The sequence below is a fragment of the Canis lupus genome, chromosome 10 (assembly GCF_003254725.2).
Source record: "Canis lupus dingo isolate Sandy chromosome 10, ASM325472v2, whole genome shotgun sequence".
Lineage (NCBI taxonomy): Eukaryota > Metazoa > Chordata > Mammalia > Carnivora > Canidae > Canis > Canis lupus.
This window is the reverse complement of record NC_064252.1, coordinates 55,609,413-55,627,639: the sequence shown is the minus strand read 5'-3', so window position 1 is coordinate 55,627,639 and position 18,227 is coordinate 55,609,413. Positions and strand designations below refer to the sequence as shown.

General features: G+C 40.2%; 1 pseudogene; it reads left to right on the top strand.

Annotated features, from left to right (window-relative positions):
- The window catches only part of LOC112672174 (60S ribosomal protein L17-like), a 46,932-nt pseudogene extending 28,953 nt beyond the window's left edge, over positions 1-17,979 (top strand).
- The last annotated feature ends 248 nt before the right edge of the window (positions 17,980-18,227 follow it).

Genomic DNA, 18,227 nt, shown 5'->3' with positions numbered 1-18,227 from the left:
GGGGACATAGGACCAGCGTGAAGAGCGGCTGGGTTGGGTAGGGGGCAGGGCCAGGAACAACCATTGGTCTTACTACTACAGCTGGTTGTAAGAATGATGCCCCTCCTGGTTCCATTGGAGAAGATGAGCATCCTTGTGGTAGAAACCATCATTGCCTCACTGAAATCCCCAGTTAATCATGCTAAGCCCACACATGTTCTGAGTTGTAGAAATCCAAAAGGGTCTGAGTTCATGCTTTGTGGATGTTGTGGGAAACAGATTGATTTCAGCAGGATCCTGGAGAACCTGGCCACCTGGGAATTTGCAAAATTCTTGTGGAAGTCTTTATATTTCCATAGAGCAATAGGGTTGGGGGAGGGTTCAAGTCAGTTTTATAGAAATCGTGAGGAGTAGGGAAGGCCCAAAGACCCCAATTTTTTCCTTAAAAAAATTCTGGAAGAAGCTCAGTAGATGAGATTCTAGAAAGGGTTATGGCTTGAATCTAGCAGATACTTACAGGATTTTGGATTTGCAAGTGTTTTTCTGTTTCTCTTATTTTTAGATCCAGGAACACTCAATGCCTTATATGAGCTTGGAAAATCTATCCCTTTCTGCTCCTCTTCCCTTTGACCTTACCTCCTCCCCAACTCAGATGTGTCCAGCCAGGAGGTAGCAATGAGCGTTGTGTGCTGCCTGGGCATTTGTGTGTGGCCCCAGGGTATCAGTGCTTCTTTGCTTTCTCCCACAGGGTGTTCCTCTCTAACCTGGGTGAAGGGAGGCCACAAGGGAGCACAGCATTCCCCAGCACTGGGGGAGCTTCCCCACACTGCCCCTTCCCTTTAGTGATCTCACCTTCCAGCCTGTCACTGGTGGAGTTCTGTCAGAGGGTGGGTGTGGATGAACCCTCCACCTTCCTGGAGTCTCCCTGCTGCTCTGGTCTCTGCTCCATAAACCTCACAGGCCTATTAGGCAAGCTTATGAAATTTTTATTGAAGGGACAAGAGAATCTCAGAAAACTGTTTCTGAGTGTGTTTTATCTTACTGGAAACTGCAGAAAGTGGAGAGGCCTTTTCAGGCTTAGAGCTTTGCTAGGAGGACGCTCCCCTGATGTACCCCACTTTCTCTCCAGCCTTCGTTCCCACATAGCACCCCTTCTTCAAGCCCCTGAGCTGGGCACACTCACAGACTACACTGTGGGGGTCAGGTAGTATTTTTGCCTTTTGAAAAGTTTCCTGCTATTGCAACAATGACCAGTGTGCCTCAGAATTCACCAAAGGCTCCCAGGAGGCAGTGGGGCAGGCTCTGGTTCTGTACATGAGGGCCAGTGGGGGTGCCCTGAATGCTGCTCTCTTTCTCTACTGAGAAGCTTCTGTGGCTGATTTTCTTACTCAGCTCCTTAAGAAGTAAGCCACCTTGCCAAGTAAGCATTTTCTTTTTTTTTCTCTCTTAGAAACAACATAGCTCAGTCTCAAAGGAGAAGGAATATTCCTTCCATTCAGTATAGTTTTGGCCTTGCAGTTTTTAGAACTAAGTCCCATCGTCACTGAGCTGGGAAACACTATGGTCTTTCCCGCCTCACTTGAGCCTGGCTTGTTTTATTTGCTTTTGTTTTTTAGTTTCAAGTTTTTATTTAAATTCCGGGTTAGTTAATGTACAGTATAATATTGAGCTTGGCTTCTTTTACAAAGAAACCATGTCCACTCTAAACGTTACTGTTACTACCAAAGGTATAGCACCAGATCTAATCACACACCATTTATTCCATTCATCCCTTTGTCAGTTTATAAAACCACATGATTGGGGAGTGGAGAATCTTTTACTGCCCTGCACACTTATCCAAAACAAGCCCAGACCCATTCTGGCCAACTCTGCTGTGCTATAGCTACTTTCCAAGACAAGATATTATGATGATGATGATCTGTTGGAGATGAGAGAGTCTTCTTTCCTTAAATTGGAGGGGGCCTCATCAGATGGCTCCCTTTCCTGGCTGTCCTTCCCCTCCATGCACTTACATACATTCTTCCCTGGAGGAGGAATAATTCATCTGGTTGGTAGGTTCTGATGAAAGAACTGAGCATAAGTAGCTCTGGCCCTTCTTCACCTCTTGCTCTAATGCACCTGCCTACAAAGGGTTTGCATTCTTGTTGACAGGCCCCCCCCAGTGGGGGCAGAGGATGTCTCCCAGGTGTCTGGGGCTGCCGGTGCCTGGGAGCATGCGTGTTTTTTTCACGTCTGGTATTAGTAAGGCCTTTGTGCTGCATGCCTGAGACAGCCTGCTACATAAGGCTTTATTGGTAATAAAGGTGGTATTTCAGCATTCATCTGCCTGACACCTATGTCTCTGTCTTAATTGGTTCTGAAATTAGGCTTGGAAATGGGAAATGCTATTTATGAATTCTTCAGACCCCAATAGTATCCTTCAAACAGGCCGTCAAGTTCTATCGATGCCTTGGTCTAGATATCTACTAAATTCATTTCCTCTTTTCGGCCTTTCTGTCACTGCACTAGTGTGGGCTCTCAGCAGCCCTATGATAGGCTTCTTACTGTTCTCATTGCTCATAGTCAGCCCTTCCCCCCTCACCCCTCTCTGCACCCTAGAGTACAGATCTGATGCTGACACCCTCCTGCTCACAATCCTCAGATGACTCCTCGTGACTCCAGGATGCATACTTTCTTAGTGCAGAAAACAAAACCTTTGAGGTCTGGCTGCCCTTCCTCTTCTTAGTTGCTTGTCTGCTTCAAGCAACCTGTGTTCCAACCAATTGGAGCTAGTTATATTCTTGGACATAGCAGTTTCTCTCCCCCGCCCCCCCCCCCCCCCATGGCTTTGTAGATACTGTTTCCTCACTTTAGAGTGCTCTTTGCCACTCTGGACTTGGCTGCCATGAATTCTCAAGCCATTGGCGTAAAGCTTGTCTCCCTGAGAATGCCTTCCCTTGCCCACTGACTCTGTTCTCCTTATGGGCTTCTCTAGTTTTGCCCTGTGGAGTCTCTGCCTGTCTGCCCTATTAGATGGCCAAGCTCTGTAGGATTGAGCCCTGAGCTCCACTTTTTGTCCTCAGGGGAATCATGTGTTTACATCTTCCTGGCTCAGGCTCATGAACAGACAAATCACAGAAGAAGAAATCTTCTTAGTAGTCGAATGAACATATGAAAAGCAACTCAGCTGCACTAGTGATGAGGAAAAATTCAAACTGAAACTGCAATTGGATGCCATTGCACTCCTTCAGATTGATGAAAATTAAACGCTCTAATGAAAGCCAAGTGCTGGCAAAGATGTGGACATAGATCCTACCATGCACTGCTGATGGCCATGGCAAGTAGAACAGTCATTCTGCAGCGATTCTATGACAGCTAGTGAATTTGAAGATGCATGTGTACTATGACCGAACAGTTCTACTTCTGGTTATATACTCTGGATAAATTCTTGTACAAGAATAAAAATAAAAATGCAAGTATGTTCACTATAACATTATTATAATTATGTATAATTTTAATAATATATAATGATATAATATAAAATATATAATAAAATAATAAATTATTATTACAACATTATTTGTAATAATAAAAAGTCAAAGGTGATTTAAATGCCTGTCAACAAAAGAACATGATGTAGTTATGAAGTGGGGGCACCTGGGTGGCTCAGTGGTTAAGTGTCTGCCTTTGAAGGGAGAAGAAATGTGTGGGAAATATCAGAAAGGGAGACAGAAGGTAAAGACTGCTAACTCTGGGAAACGAACTAGGGGTGGTGGAAGGGGAGAAGGGCGGGGGGTGGGAGTGAATGGGTGACGGGCACTGGGGGTTATTCTGTATGTTAGTAAATTGAACACCAATAAAAAATAAATTAAAAAAAATGTCTGCCTTTGGCTCAGGGCGTGATCCTGGGGTCCTGGGATTGAGTCCCACTTTGGGCTCCCTGTAGGGAGCCTGCTTCTTCCTCTACCTATGTCTCTGCCTCTTGGTGTCTTTCATTAATAAATAAATAAAATCTTAAAAAAAAAGACCATGATGTAGTCACGAAGTGGAATATTACACAGCAGATAGCATAAATAAACTACAGCTAAGCTCATCAATGTGATGCATTTCACACATTCTCCACAATGAGTTATAAAAGGATACTTATAGTATGGCATTTATTAAAGTTTAAAGAAGCATGCAAAACGATGTCACATATTGTTTAAGCGCACCAATATGTAGTAAAAATGTAAAAGAATTGCTATGAATGATAAACACCAAAGTCAGGTTTATGGTCACCTCTGGGAGGGAGAACAGGAATAAGTGGAACTGAAATGGGAGCTTTAACTATATTTTTAATGTTTTATTCTTAAGCTGCATAGTGGGGCATAGGTGTTCACTCTGTTATCCTTGATTACTCTATTATCTTGTGTATCTTACTTTTTCAATGAGCAAATCTTTCATTGCTAAAATAAATATGTATTTTTAAAAAGGCCTACACTTGGAGTTGGGCTTAAGTTAAAATCCTTGTCTCTCTCTTTACTCACCTGAGCAAATATCTTAAACCTTCTGAGCCTCAGCTTCCCAATCTATAAAATGAAGATAATAATTCCATTTTCCACAGGATTATATTAATAATGAGATTATGCAGGTCAAGTAGATAGTTTGGTATCTGGTGCATGTATTGAATATCAATTAATATTATCTGTGATAATTCTAGAAGGTTCTTGATACACCCTTGTTAAATTTCAAATGAAACAATGTCAGTTGTGGGGAATGGGGGAAATGGGTTAAGATGGTCAAAAGGCACAAATTTCTAGTTATAAGGTAAATTCTGGGGACATAATGTACAGCATGATGATTATAGTTAACAGTGTGTCATGTATTTGAAGGTTGCTAAGAGAATAGATCTTAAGCGTTCTCATCACAAGAAAAAATAACTATAACTATGTGAGGTGATGGATGTTAACTTATAGTGGTCATATACATATATCATTATGCTGTATACCTTAAACAGTTAATTCTATCTCAATAAAACTGGAAAAAGAAATAACGTCAGTTGTCAATAGCAAATATATCATCAGTTCCTTTTCTGCCTATCAAACTCCTCAAAACCTCAACCTAAAATGTAAAGGATGCATTTAATTTTTCATGTTCAGAGTTTATGTCTTTTCTTTAAGTCATGACCACACAGGTCAATATTTGTTTTGAAGATTGGGTTAATTTCCCTGACTTCTTGGATAATTTAGATAATGCTTCAGGCAAAACCTATCTAAATGCATAGTTTGTTCAACACGGAGGAGATGGTCGACACAGTAAATATTCTCTGTCTCTGTCTCTTCCTCTCTTTCTCAGCCTGTGCATTCTCTTCCTTCCTTCCTTTCTCTCTCTCTCTCTCTCTTTTACACACACACACACACACACACACACACACACAAACACACATACACACTCTGTAGTCCATCTTGCACTTTGCATTCTTCTTGCTTTAAAATTTTGTAGTTGCTTTTAGGTCACTGCCAGCTGAGTGCAAGCTGCATCCCATGAACTGAGCCCCCTCAGTGCATGTCACCTTGATTGCCTGTGCTAGCCTACCCTTCCAACCTGTTGTCACTGGCTGAGCCATGTGTCGTCCCACTTCCAGACCTGTGCTGCTACCTCCTAGCCAGGTGCTGAGACAGCTTTGGAATGTGCAGCCCTGCTTAGTCATTTGATCTCTCATGGGAAAGAGGAAGAAACCAAGGAACGAAGGAGAGATCTTCTGAACATATTGCAGAAGAGAATAATGTAAAGACCAGGGTGGTAGAAACAAGGCAGACGTCAGAAAGCTGGGACAGATTCAGGCAACATGTTGGATTTTTGTAATACATTTTATAATCATTCCCTCCTACCATAAAATTGAATAATAGCTGTAAAATCAATTATGAACATCATGACTTAATTTTCTGGTTAATTAAAACCACGTGGAGGATCTACAAGTCTAGTAAACAAATCTTTCTGTGCTATAAACCTTGCCCAAACATTCTGGAGTCAGAATTCCCACGATTTGAATCCTGACTCTACCTCTACACAGAGAGGTTTAGTAACCTGTGACCTTTGGTAAATCACTTTACCTCTTTAATTTTAATCAATTAAAATTTTATTTATTTATTTATTTATTTATTTATTTGAGAGAGAGAAAGTGCATGTGCATGTCGGGGGTAGGCAGAGCGGACTCCCTGCTGAGCGCAGAGTCCCACTAAGGCCTTGATCTCAGGACCCACGAGATCATCAGCTGAGCTGAAACCAAGAGTCAGAAGCTTAACCCACTGAGCCACCCAGGCACCCCGGTCTCTGTGCCTCTTTAACATGGGGGGAATTATGCCTATTTCAAAGATTGTTGTGAAGATGAGTTCACATGTGTAAATCAGAGTGCCTCATAATAGAAAGCGTGCAATTAGTATCAGTTATTATTCTCTCCTGGATTAATCCAGAAAAGATTTCTTGTGTCTTCATATAAGTCGGTATATTAAAAACAAGCATGAAGTCTAAGGTGGTAATCATGTTGCAGTATATGATGCCTCAAATCAATACTGTGCATTTTAAACTTACACAACATTACATGTCAATTTTGTCTTAATAAAGCTGGGAAAAATAAAAAATAGAAACATAAGCATGATTTGACTATGTTTTAACAGGATTGCTGTTAATGACGCTGAGGAAGATTGGAAGAAAAAGCAAGACCAGCTAGGAGGCTTCTGCAGGACTCAGAGGGAAGGACTATGGTGGTTTGCACAGGGTGGGAACAGTTGGGGTATGGAGAGGTCTTCACAACAACGCCTACTGAATAATCTGTGCTTGGTGGTACCCGTCTTTATCACAAATCAAGTGCCTTTGTGTGTGTGCTATGTGCCTGCATGTATCTCTGTTCTGTGTATGTTCTATTCAGTTTATCTACATATTTCTTCCTCTGTGTGAAATTATTGTGAATACCAAGGCTTTGTGATATGTGTTAATATCTAGTAGAGTGAATCCTTCCTTTTTGCTGCTTTTGGAAGTTAACTTGGTTATCTATGTCCTTTTATTCTGCCAATATACATTTTGTCATGAATTTACCATGCTCCTCAAACCAGAAATTTTGTTTGGAGTTATACTAAGCATAGAAGTTATTTTGGAGAAAACAGGCCATGTTGTTACATGGTAAGAAAACTTACCATGTTGTTACTATATTCATGAACATGGTGGAGCTCCCCATTTAACTCATATCCATTTTTTTAATCTCCTATAATTAGTGTCTTAAACTATTTTGCATTAAAGTCTTATATGTTCCTTCTTACATTGATGATTCCTAAACACTTTCTTGGGAAAACTGTATTATTTTCTATTTGATTATGGCTACTAAAGGAATATTGTTTTTTGTAAATTGATTTTGTTTCTGGAAACCTCGTTCAAGTTTCTATTATATCTCATAAGATATCTCTTTATTTTATTGAGTTTTAATATTTTTCACAATTGCTTATAGTTTGGAACTGAAATTCATAGTTCTTGGCCTGAAATTTGAATTTCTAATTTTAATAAAAATGAAAAATTCAAGATTTTTCCTTCTTATAAGAGTGAGCTAAGCACACAATTCCAGTACCTTAGCAAAACAATGACTGAGAATAAGTATTTGTCCAATTACAACTATAGCAAACCACATTTTCAAATACAATATCTTTCTTACTGATAATGATAATGACAGCAACAACAAAAATACTAAGGTTTTAGCTAATATATATTCTTAGTATAGTAATTCAGAAGCAGATATGAATATCTGCATCCATATCTGCATCCATCCATTATACCATAGTTAAATACTGTGTTTTTATTTTTTTGTACAATACACAGTTGCCTTTACTGATAATATGAACATTAATGTTATCTTGTTTTCCATTTTGTTCATATATTGCATATACATCAACTTAATGCAAGGTAGGATTTATAATTATATATCAGTAGTAAAATTCACAAGGTACTTAAAGATTTAAACATGTTTAAAAAAAAAGGGAAAATGGAATCTACTTTCAGTTTTGTTTATTTATATATTCTCTCACTTAAAAGGATGCAGAAATCCATCAGTTTTAAACCAATTCAGAATTGCAACTTTTCAGATTTATAAAAGATCCATTTCTATGGATTTACAGAGAATAATTGTGAGTTTCTGTGACCTAGTCAAGTAACAGTTTACAGTTACATCACATTGTAGCAAACATAAATGTTCAAACTTCGTAGTAATTTAAAAAATTTGTGATCATTGTAACTGTTTTTCTGCCTGGTATAATTCCAAGAGATACCTTTCTAGTCAGGGACAGTCCATTGAAAACACTGGCATAACCGTGTGTTCCTAGAACGCTCATGCACATTCATTCTCTGTGACATGACATACTGTTTAGGAGTTTGAACTGTTCCAAGGAAAGGAATAACTCATATGCCAAAAATGTCTCTTGAAAAATTAGAAGTGGCATAATTGTTCAAATTAAGAAAATGATTATGTAAATTATGACATGTCTACTTGATGGAAAACTGGCCAGCCATTGACATTAGAAGATTATGAAAAAGTATTTATGCTGCTAAGTAAAGAAGGAAAATCTGTAAAAATTGAACAAATACAAGTAACTCGATGACATCTTTAAAATACATGTTCTTGGCCAAGTAAGAAATGAAATTTTAACAGGATGGTGAGATCATGGGAGAACCCATTGGTTATTTCCTGAAGTGATAACAATAAGAGCTGCCCAAATGTCTTGAGTATCTGCTTTTGGCCAGGCACTGTACTAGACACACTTTACACATAATTTCATTATTATTATTATTATTATTATTATTAGTAGTAGTAGTAGTAGTAGCTCCATACCCAGCATAAAGCCCAACTCAGGGCTCAAACTCACAACCCTGATATCAAGACCCGAGATGAGATTAAGAGTCTGACACTTAATGGACTGAGTTACCCAGGCACCTCTGTACACATGATTTCTAATATTCACAACACCGTTGCAGTGCTTCTCAAACTTTAGTAAGCATCAGAATCTTCTGAAGGCTGGTTGGAATGTAGATTCTGGGCTTCATGTTCAGAGTTTCTGATTCTGCAGGTCTGGGTTGGGTTCAAGAATTTCCATTTTTTTAAATTTAAATTTTATTTTTTTAATTAAAAAAAATTTTAAAACATTTTTATAATAAATTTTTTATTGGTGTTCAATTTACCAACATACAGAATAACACCCAGTGCTCATCCTGTCAAGTGCCCCCCTCAGTGCCCGTCACCCATTCACCCCCACTCCCTGCCCTCCTCCCCTTCCACCACCCCTAGTTCGTTTCCCAGAGTTAGGAGTCTTTATGTTCTGTCTCCCTTTCTGATATTTCCCACACATTTCTTCTCCCTTCCCTTATATTCCCTTTCACTATTATTTATATTCCCCAAATGAATGAGAACATATAATGTTTGTCCTTCTCCAATTGACATACTTCACTCAGCATAATACCCTCCAGTTCCATCCACGTTGAAGCAAATGGTGGGTATTTGTCGTTTCTAATGGCTGAGTAATATTCCATTGTATACATAAACCACATCTTCTTTATCCATTCATCTTTCGATGGACACCGAGGCTCCTTCCACAGTTTGGCTATCGTGGACATTGCTGCTAGAAACATTGGGGTGCAGGTGTCCCGGCGTTTCATTGCATCTGTATCTTTGGGGTAAATCCCCAACAGTGCAATTGCTGGGTCGTAGGGCAGGTCTATTTTTAACTGTTTGAGGAACCTCCACACAGTTTTCCAGAGTGGCTGCACCAGTTCACATTCCCACCAACAGTGCAAGAGGTTTCCCTTTTCTCCACATCCTCTCCAACATTTGTGATTTCCTGCCTTGTTAATTTTCCCCATTCCCACTGGTGTGAGGTGGTATCTCATTGTGGTTTTGATTTGTATTTCCCTGATGGCAAGTGATGCAGAGCATTTTCTCATGTGCATGTTGGCCATGTCTATGTCTTCCTCTGTGAGATTTCTGTTCATGTCTTTTGCCCATTTCACGATTGGATTGTTTGTTTCTTTGGTGTTGAGTTTAATAAGTTCTTTATAGATCTTGGAAACTAGCCCTTTATCTGATATGTCATTTGCAAATATCTTCTCCCATTCTGTAGGTTGTCTTTGAGTTTTGTTGACTGTATCCTTTGCTGTGCAAAAGCTTCTTATCTTGATGAAGTCCCAATAGTTCATTTTTGCTTTTGTTTCTTTTGCCTTCGTGGATGTATCTTGCAAGAAGTTACTGTGGCCGAGTTCAAAAAGGGTGTTGCCTGTGTTCTCCTTTAGGATTTTGATGGAATCTTGTCTCACATTTAGATCTTTCATCCATTTTGAGTTTATCTTTGTGTATGGTGAAAGAGAGTGGTCTAGTTTCATTCTTCTGCATGTGGATGTCCAATTTTCCAGCACCATTTATTGAAGAGACTGTCTTTCTTCCAGTGGATAGTCTTTCCTCCTTTATCGAATATTAGTTGCCCATAAAGTTCAGGGTCCACTTCTGGATTCTCTATTCTGTTCCATTGATCTATGTGTCTGTTTTTGTGCCAGTACCACACTGTCTTGATGACCACAGCTTTGTAGTACAACCTGAAATCTGGCATTGTGATGCCCCCAGCTATGGTTTTCTTTTTTAAAATTACCCTGGCTATTCGGGGTCTTTTCTGATTCCACACAAATCCTAAAATAATTTGTTCTAACTCTCTGAAGAAAGTCCATGGTATTTTGATAGGGATTGCATTAAATGTGTAAATTGCCGAGGGTAACATTGACATTTTCACAATATTAATTCTTACAATCCATGAGCATGGAATATTTTTCCATCTCTTTGTGTCTTCCTCAATTTCTTTCAGAAGTGTTCTATAGTTTTTAGGGTATAGATCCTTTACCTCTTTGGTTAGGTTTATTCCTAGGTATCTTATGCTATTGGGTGCAATTGTAAATGGGATTGACTCCTTAATTTCTCTTTCTTCAGTCTCATTGTTAGTGTAAGAATTTCCATTTTTAATGAGTTTCTATAAATGTTGTTGCTGCTTGTCCAGTGCTATAGACTGAATGTTTGTGTCCTCCCAAAATTCATATGTTGAAATCCTAACCTCCAAGGTGATGGTATCAGGGGGTGGGGGCCTTTGAAAGGTGATTAGGTCTTGAGAACAGCACCTTTGTGAATGAGATTAGCACCCTTATAAAAGAGACCCCAGAGAGCTCTCTTCCCCCTCCCACCATGAAGGACATAGTGGATGGACTACCAGGAAGCAGGTTTTCACCAGAGACTGTGGCCACCCTGATCTTGGACTTCCCAAAGTGTGAGAAATACATTTTTGTTATTTATAAGCTACGTGGCCTATGGTATTCTGTTATAGCAGCCTGAATTTATCAAGACACCCAGGGTCTGCACTTTCAGAACTGCTAATTATTAACGTAGGCATTTCCTCCATTTTTAAGTAAGAAAATTGAGAATCAGAGGTTAAATAACAAAGCTAGCAAATCGTAGAGCCAGGTTTAAGCACAAATTTGTTTAATCCAAAAGTCTGTCCTTTTTGGTCTATGTTTTACTTGTCCCTTACGTGTGATCCTATTGCTCAGCCACAAAGTATGTTAATTATTTTGTCAGGGTCATTCATTCAGGGTGCTGCATAATTGGGGACTGGTCACTGGGAGTCTTCACAAGATGGCATATAACTGAGAGGATCAGGGTCTGGCGCTTTGGGCTCCAAATTCAGAAACAGATCTTGTTGTTGTTTCTGAGTTGACTGGACTTACATGAAAAAAGTTCTCAACAGGCTGATGTATAAAGTCATAATGCCAGCTTAATAATTTATTATGAGAAAAATAATTGCCACAGGACCAGAAATTCCTGGTTGGCCTGAGGGTATGCTCTCCCTGGAGACAAGTTATATGTGTAAGAGAAACCAAATTATCAGAAGGCTGCTTGGTGACCATGGAAGTAAGGCTAGGAGACTTAATATGACTCAAACACTTCATGTCATCAGCTTTGTTGGCATGCCCCAGTGCGTACGTTTCCAGAAAAGAGACAACGCATCAGGTGCATTAGTATATAAGTTGGACTGACCAAGTACTTCACTGTTCCCTGGATGGTGCCCAAATGAACCCACTGCTATTGGCTGTTGGGAGTCCCTTCTCCCCCTATATATCTAAGGCGATTTACCTTCTTTCAGACTCAGTGTGTTGGAAGTGTCTAAACAGTTTCAGTCTGATGAAAACTAAGACTGGTAGGTCTGAGAATGCTACGGTCTGAATGTTTGTATCCTCTCCAAATTCATAGGTGGAGCTCTCATGAGGGGGCTTGGGGCCCTTATAGAAAAGGTTCCAGAGAGTTCTCTTGTCCCTCTGCCATGTGAAATCACAGGAGAAGACAGCTGTCTATGACGAAGTGAGCCCTTATCAGACATTGAACTGTTGGCACCTTGATCTTAGACTTCCCAACCTCCAGAACTGTGAGAAAGGAATTTCCCTTGTGTGCAAGATACCCAATTTGTGGCATTTTTGTTATAGTAGCCCAATAGGATTACGATAAAGAGCAATTTTTCTTTTTAAGTTGACTTTACATATGTCTACCTTGATATATTTTTAAATTTATAATTATAGTTTAGCTCTTAGGGATCAATCTTATTTTTATCTACAATTGCTTGATTCTTGGATTGTCTGAGTAAATTTATGCAGACATTAGTTTTCTTGGCTTTATGGATGTGAGCCCCAAAGTTCAGAGAAAGGGTAGAGAAAGTATTATTGTCATCATTATGCTTTGGTCAGCTTGGCAAGAGGAGTAACATACCTAAAGCCCTGCTTGACACATAATAAGAACTATATAAGTGTCTATTAAATAAAAGAACTACATGGACTCATTAAGTCAAAGGAACAATTTTTTTCAATGGTTTAGGGAGAAGCTGGGGAGTTTGGGGTAGGTTTTGGTGACTTTTTGGAGCCAGTTTCCTGACAGTATTTCCATGATTTCAACTTCTCCACTTAAGGTTGGCTTGCTAGTAAGCACTTGGTAGTTTTTTTTTTTTAATATTTTATTTATTTATTTTAGGGAGAGTGAGAGTGAGAGAGCACATGAGCAGCATGGAGAGGGACAGGAGGAAAGGGAGAGAGAGAATTTCAAGCAGACTCTGCGCTGAGTACAGAGCCCCACATGGGGGTCAATCTCACGACCTTGAGATCATGACCAGAGCCCAAATCAAGAATCAGATGTTTAAACAACTAAGCCACCCAGGGGTCCTGACCACTTGGTAGTTAATGCCTGCCTTGGAAGGCCATTTTCCCAGGGTGTTCCTCAGAAGCACCTCTATAGGTAACAGAATCCACCAACATCATTGATATAGTGTTACACAGTGTTTCTATCAATTGCCTCTAGTTGATGATAGTTAAGAGTTGCAGATATTCCTTCATAGAAGGTAGTTTCTTGGTTAGATATGGATCAATGCATACATTTGTCTGCAGGCCACATTTTTCTTTTTCTTCTAGGGATACTTAAAAACATACCTCTTCCAGGGAGAGGACACTAACCAATAAACATGCAACAGCTTCACTAATGCTCTTGCAATCTATGCAGAAAGTAGGTAGCACCTTGTCAACTCTCATTTGGGGGAACTTCTAGAGCTTGACTTTCAGGGCATTCCAGTTTTGAATTTCTTTCATTTGTTATCCCTCCATTTATGCCTGTGACTGCATTTTTTCATATCCAGGCAGATGGTGTGTAAACACTCAAGAATTTTACACTCACAGTTTGCTTTGTGTGCTGGTAGGGCATCTCTTCAGTGTATAGATTTTCTTATTTCTGCTTATGGTGTAACTGCAAGATTTTCATCAACCCAAATGGAGGAATTTGAATATATGCTACCTGTGTCTGCCCGGAAGTGATAGTTCCCAGCACTATTTCTTGCAGTTTGAAATGTATTTCTCTTCTTTTTTTGAACCAAATCCTGCAATATTTGCTATAGATATTTCATCAAAGGGGAATAGATATTTAAGATCTGAGTGTGTGAAGAATGAGCTTATGCCAAATTATGCTCAAGATCTTTAGGTGATAATGTGTTCTGAGTAGTGAAAGAGAGGGGTTTTTGCAATAGAGAATAATAAGGCTGTGTGGTTTTAGGTATAGTTTTTTGGATATGAAGATTTGACTGGGACCCAGGTCCAAACTGGTCAACATATTGATGAAACAGATTTGAATTTCTACAATTTAGTTGTTTTTCACAAATGCGAACAGTTAACTTTGAACAATCCTTGCTCTTGTCAATCCTTTTAAAGACCAATCTTTCTTAAATATTCATTATTTACCTAGTATTGTGTTTGCCTCTGTGAGGGATACGAGATATGTAAGACATGGCTCTTATCCCGAAGAAGCTTAAAAAACCCAGATAAAGAAACAAAACTAACATGTGTGGACAAATTTAACACAAAACTATGTGCTGGAGGAAAAGAAAATTTTCCCCTCTCTGGCTTCTTCAAGGAGAAATTTTCTTGAACAGATGCCAGACTTTTCTCTCCCTTTTATTCACTCCGCCCCCAATGAAGGGGAGAAGTGACCCATGTGAGTGGTGAAATGTGCTCTAGACACTTCCATCCTTCTCCTCTTGGGAGCTCGTTTGTCCATGTGGGACATGAGCTTTCCTCCATGCTTCTCTTCCAACATGTATGTTTCTCCTGGACAGGTATCCATCCCTTGCCCTGGTCCAGGGCTGCCTAATATTGGGAGCAAGTCTGCCTCAATAAATCTAGGGGTTAGTCTAACAAAACAACTTGGTAACTAGGCTGATATTTTGGTTCCCATGTTTATACTCTGTCTTAATTCTCAGTTTTTACAGAAACCTGGTTAGGGAGAGACCTGAACACAATATAGGATACTGAAGCTAACATCCACGGTATTTCAGTGTGACCTGTGAGTGGATGGGAAAGACCTCGGGAAGACTCGCTGGGGTTGGATCTTGAAGGATGAGTAGGACTTAGAAAATAGAAAGAAGGTAAGGCATCTTTGCAGTCTCATTTACAATCTCTTTAACTTTCAGACTAACGTGATGGGGAGAAATAACAATGAGTTTCCTCTTGCAGGTGACCTCACAGGCCTAGAAGAGGATTTGTATGAATAAATCAGAGGAAAAGAAGCTGAGGGTTGAATTCTAGATTTTTGTAATTTCCTATGTTTGTGGATTGAAGCAAGTATATGTTCATGACTGGGATAATGCAAAACATTCTCTAAAGTGGTGCATTTGCCCAAATCCACTAATCAAACTCCTCCAAGCCCTGGGAGAAATGGATCACCCTGTCAGAGGAGTCCGATGCTTCAAATGCTACCAGTGGAGGGCAGGAGGGGTAGGGGGCCACTTCCTAGAACCACTCAGCATCTTCAGTGCTTCCCACTTCTTCAGGGTCTTCAGGATGGACACTGGGAATGTCGACATGGGGCACAGCCTTCTGAAGATATGGCTGAAAGGGGCTGCTTTGCATCCTTGAGTGACTGTAGGCAGTTCAAGTGAGTGCTCTGGACCTTTCTCTTCCTGGGTCAGTCACTGGGCTAAGTGCGTGCTTGGAAGCTGCCAGGTTCTGGACGGAGCTTTTGTTAGAAAAATCTGTGTTAACCAACAAGTTCCTGGAATTCTATAAAACCTTGTGGATTTGAACACAAACAAATAGAAAATGTCTATTATCTCCAAATTAGCCCTCCTGCTGCGTTTTCAAATGGATCTGAAATCTCCATTTACATGCTGCAATGGTAAAAAGCCTCTCAAAGGTTATTTGAAATCTGAGCTGATTGCAAACGGATTGATTTCCAGCAAATGTGGCAAAATGACCAAGAGGGATTCAGGACAGCATCTTACATACTGTGATGTTCAATACAAGGTCTTGGACTCGAGATGAGAATAAGGATTCCTTTGCAGGTCGCAAACATCCTGTGCTTCTCTGCCTCCCCCACCTCCTCCTTGCCCCACATCTCCCCACGCTCCATGCCCAAACAAATTACCAAATGTTAGAAGAGGAAAGTTGGAGTCCTGCTGGGTTTATTTTGCTTTATTTGTTCTGGATTTAGATTTAAAACCTTCCAGTGGATGAACTGTATCGAGGGCTTTTCATTTCATATTGGGAAATGTGTTGTTATGCACAGTTCATTCTATTAAAAAACAAAACATGTAAACCTAAATTAAAATGCATAGCGTGGATCCCTCAGAGGGGGCTTCTGAAACAAGCCGGGCATGAAATGTTGCATAGATTTCTTGTTAACCAGAAAATTATTTTAGCAAGCGACCCTTCCTGAGGTGTCAGGAAGGAGCAGGGGGTGTCTTGAGCCTCCAAAGCTGTGTGCTGGGTGCTCGATATTACGTACATTTATCTCGGCTGCCAGGAACTCTACGTTGCCATCTGTCTTAAGCTTTGCCAGAAGCTACCTGTGGTTTAAAAGGACGGAAAGGTCTGGAGAACAAGGGGGCTTAGGGAAATAATGTGGAAATAAAATATTAGCCATTTTGTCGTTCACTTTCCTCCTGACACAACCATGGGAGGCATTTACCCCTTTTTCTCAGGTTTCATGCTGTGAGGATGCTTGTGTGATGATTTTTTAAAAACACAAAACTAACTTCCTACGGTGGACACAGTCATAACCTGGTGTCTAGAAATACAGTTATGGGGCCCTTCTATCAGGGCTGTTTGCTAGAGCACCGGATGGAACAGGCAACTGCTGGGTGAGGAGCCCTCTGTGGGAGGAGGCCCCAGTGGTTTACCTGTCATAGGTTCCTCTATAGGCAAGGGCAGTAACAGAACCGAGACAGCCATCAGTAGTTAGAGCAAATCCTCTTTCAGGCTACATTTCCAGAAACTGTTTCAATGTGGTGGCATTAATACTAACATCTGCCCCTTCTGTTTTCTGCAATTGCATTCTAAAGAAACAGCTTTGGGAATTAGATTTAAAATTGTGGCTCTTGGTGAACTGTGGAACTCTAACTAAGGCCCTACCTAAGTAAGGGGAAACAGAAATTGTCAGGGTGAATGAAAATGTCACAGTAAATATGTGGTGTTTTAATTTCACCCTTAGCAATAAATTCCGAATCCATGCAATATAATCCAAAAAAAAAAAAAAAAAAAAAAGACGCAGTGAGTCTAAATGGTAATTGGCCAGTGGTTCTGAAAGGTCAAGCATGGGCCAGCTACTTCATTACCTGCTCTGTGACCCTGGCCAACTTAATTACTGTTTCCTGATCTCTAAATTGAAGAGTGATGAGGATCTTGTGTCATAACACACATGCTTGGCACTTTGGGAGGGTCAATGTGTCTACTTTTTCATTTCCATCCCCTTTCCTTATTTTATATTGTTTTTAGTATGACAGGGTTAAACAGAAAAGTAATAAGGTGACATCAGAAATCATGCTTTCCTGTTTACTTAAAAACAAAAATCACTTCTTCCTGTAAGCGGCCTGAGGTGATCTCTCACAATGTTGTGCTACTCACTCAACTCAGAAAACACTACAAGGTCATGCAAATCAAGAGGTTCAGATCTTCATGTTCACTTTAAGAACACATGTGAAACTGCCTGGGCTATATTGGTGGGATAGCGTAAAAGCCACCAAGTATCTGAAGGATGTCACTTTGCAGAAGCAATGTGTGGCATTCCGTTACTACGGTGGTGGAGCTGGTAGGTAGGGGCTACCACTATAAACAGCAGGACTGCATGCAGGGTCAGGGGCCCAAATAGAGTGCTGGGTTTTGACTGCACATGCTTAAAAATGCAGAGAATAATGCTGGACTTAAGGGTTTAGATGTAGATTCTCTGGTCATTGAGCTCATCCTGGTGAACAAAGCTTCTAAGATGCAGCATAGAATTTGTAGGACTCATGGTTGGATTCACCTATACATGAGTTCTCCCTGCTTCCCTGAGATGATCCTTACTTAAAAGGGGCAGATTATTCCTAACAAGGAAAGGAAGTTGAGAGAAAAAAAAAGAAGAAAATATCCCAAAAGAAACTGAAGAAACAAAAACTTAGGCCTTGGGAGTAAATTCTGCATAAAATAAATGTAAATAAAAGTAAAAACAGAAAGGAAATCACAGTATTAAAGAGGATTTTCAGGGGGGACCTGGGTGGCTCAGTCAGTTGAATGGGATGGAGCCCTGCATCTGGCTCATTGCTCAGTGGGAAGTCTGCTTCTCCCTTGTCTCTGCCTCTCCCCCTCCTCTGTCTCTCATGAATAAATAAATGAAATTTAAGAAAAAATAAAGAGGGTTTCTTTGGTAATGCAGAGTAAAG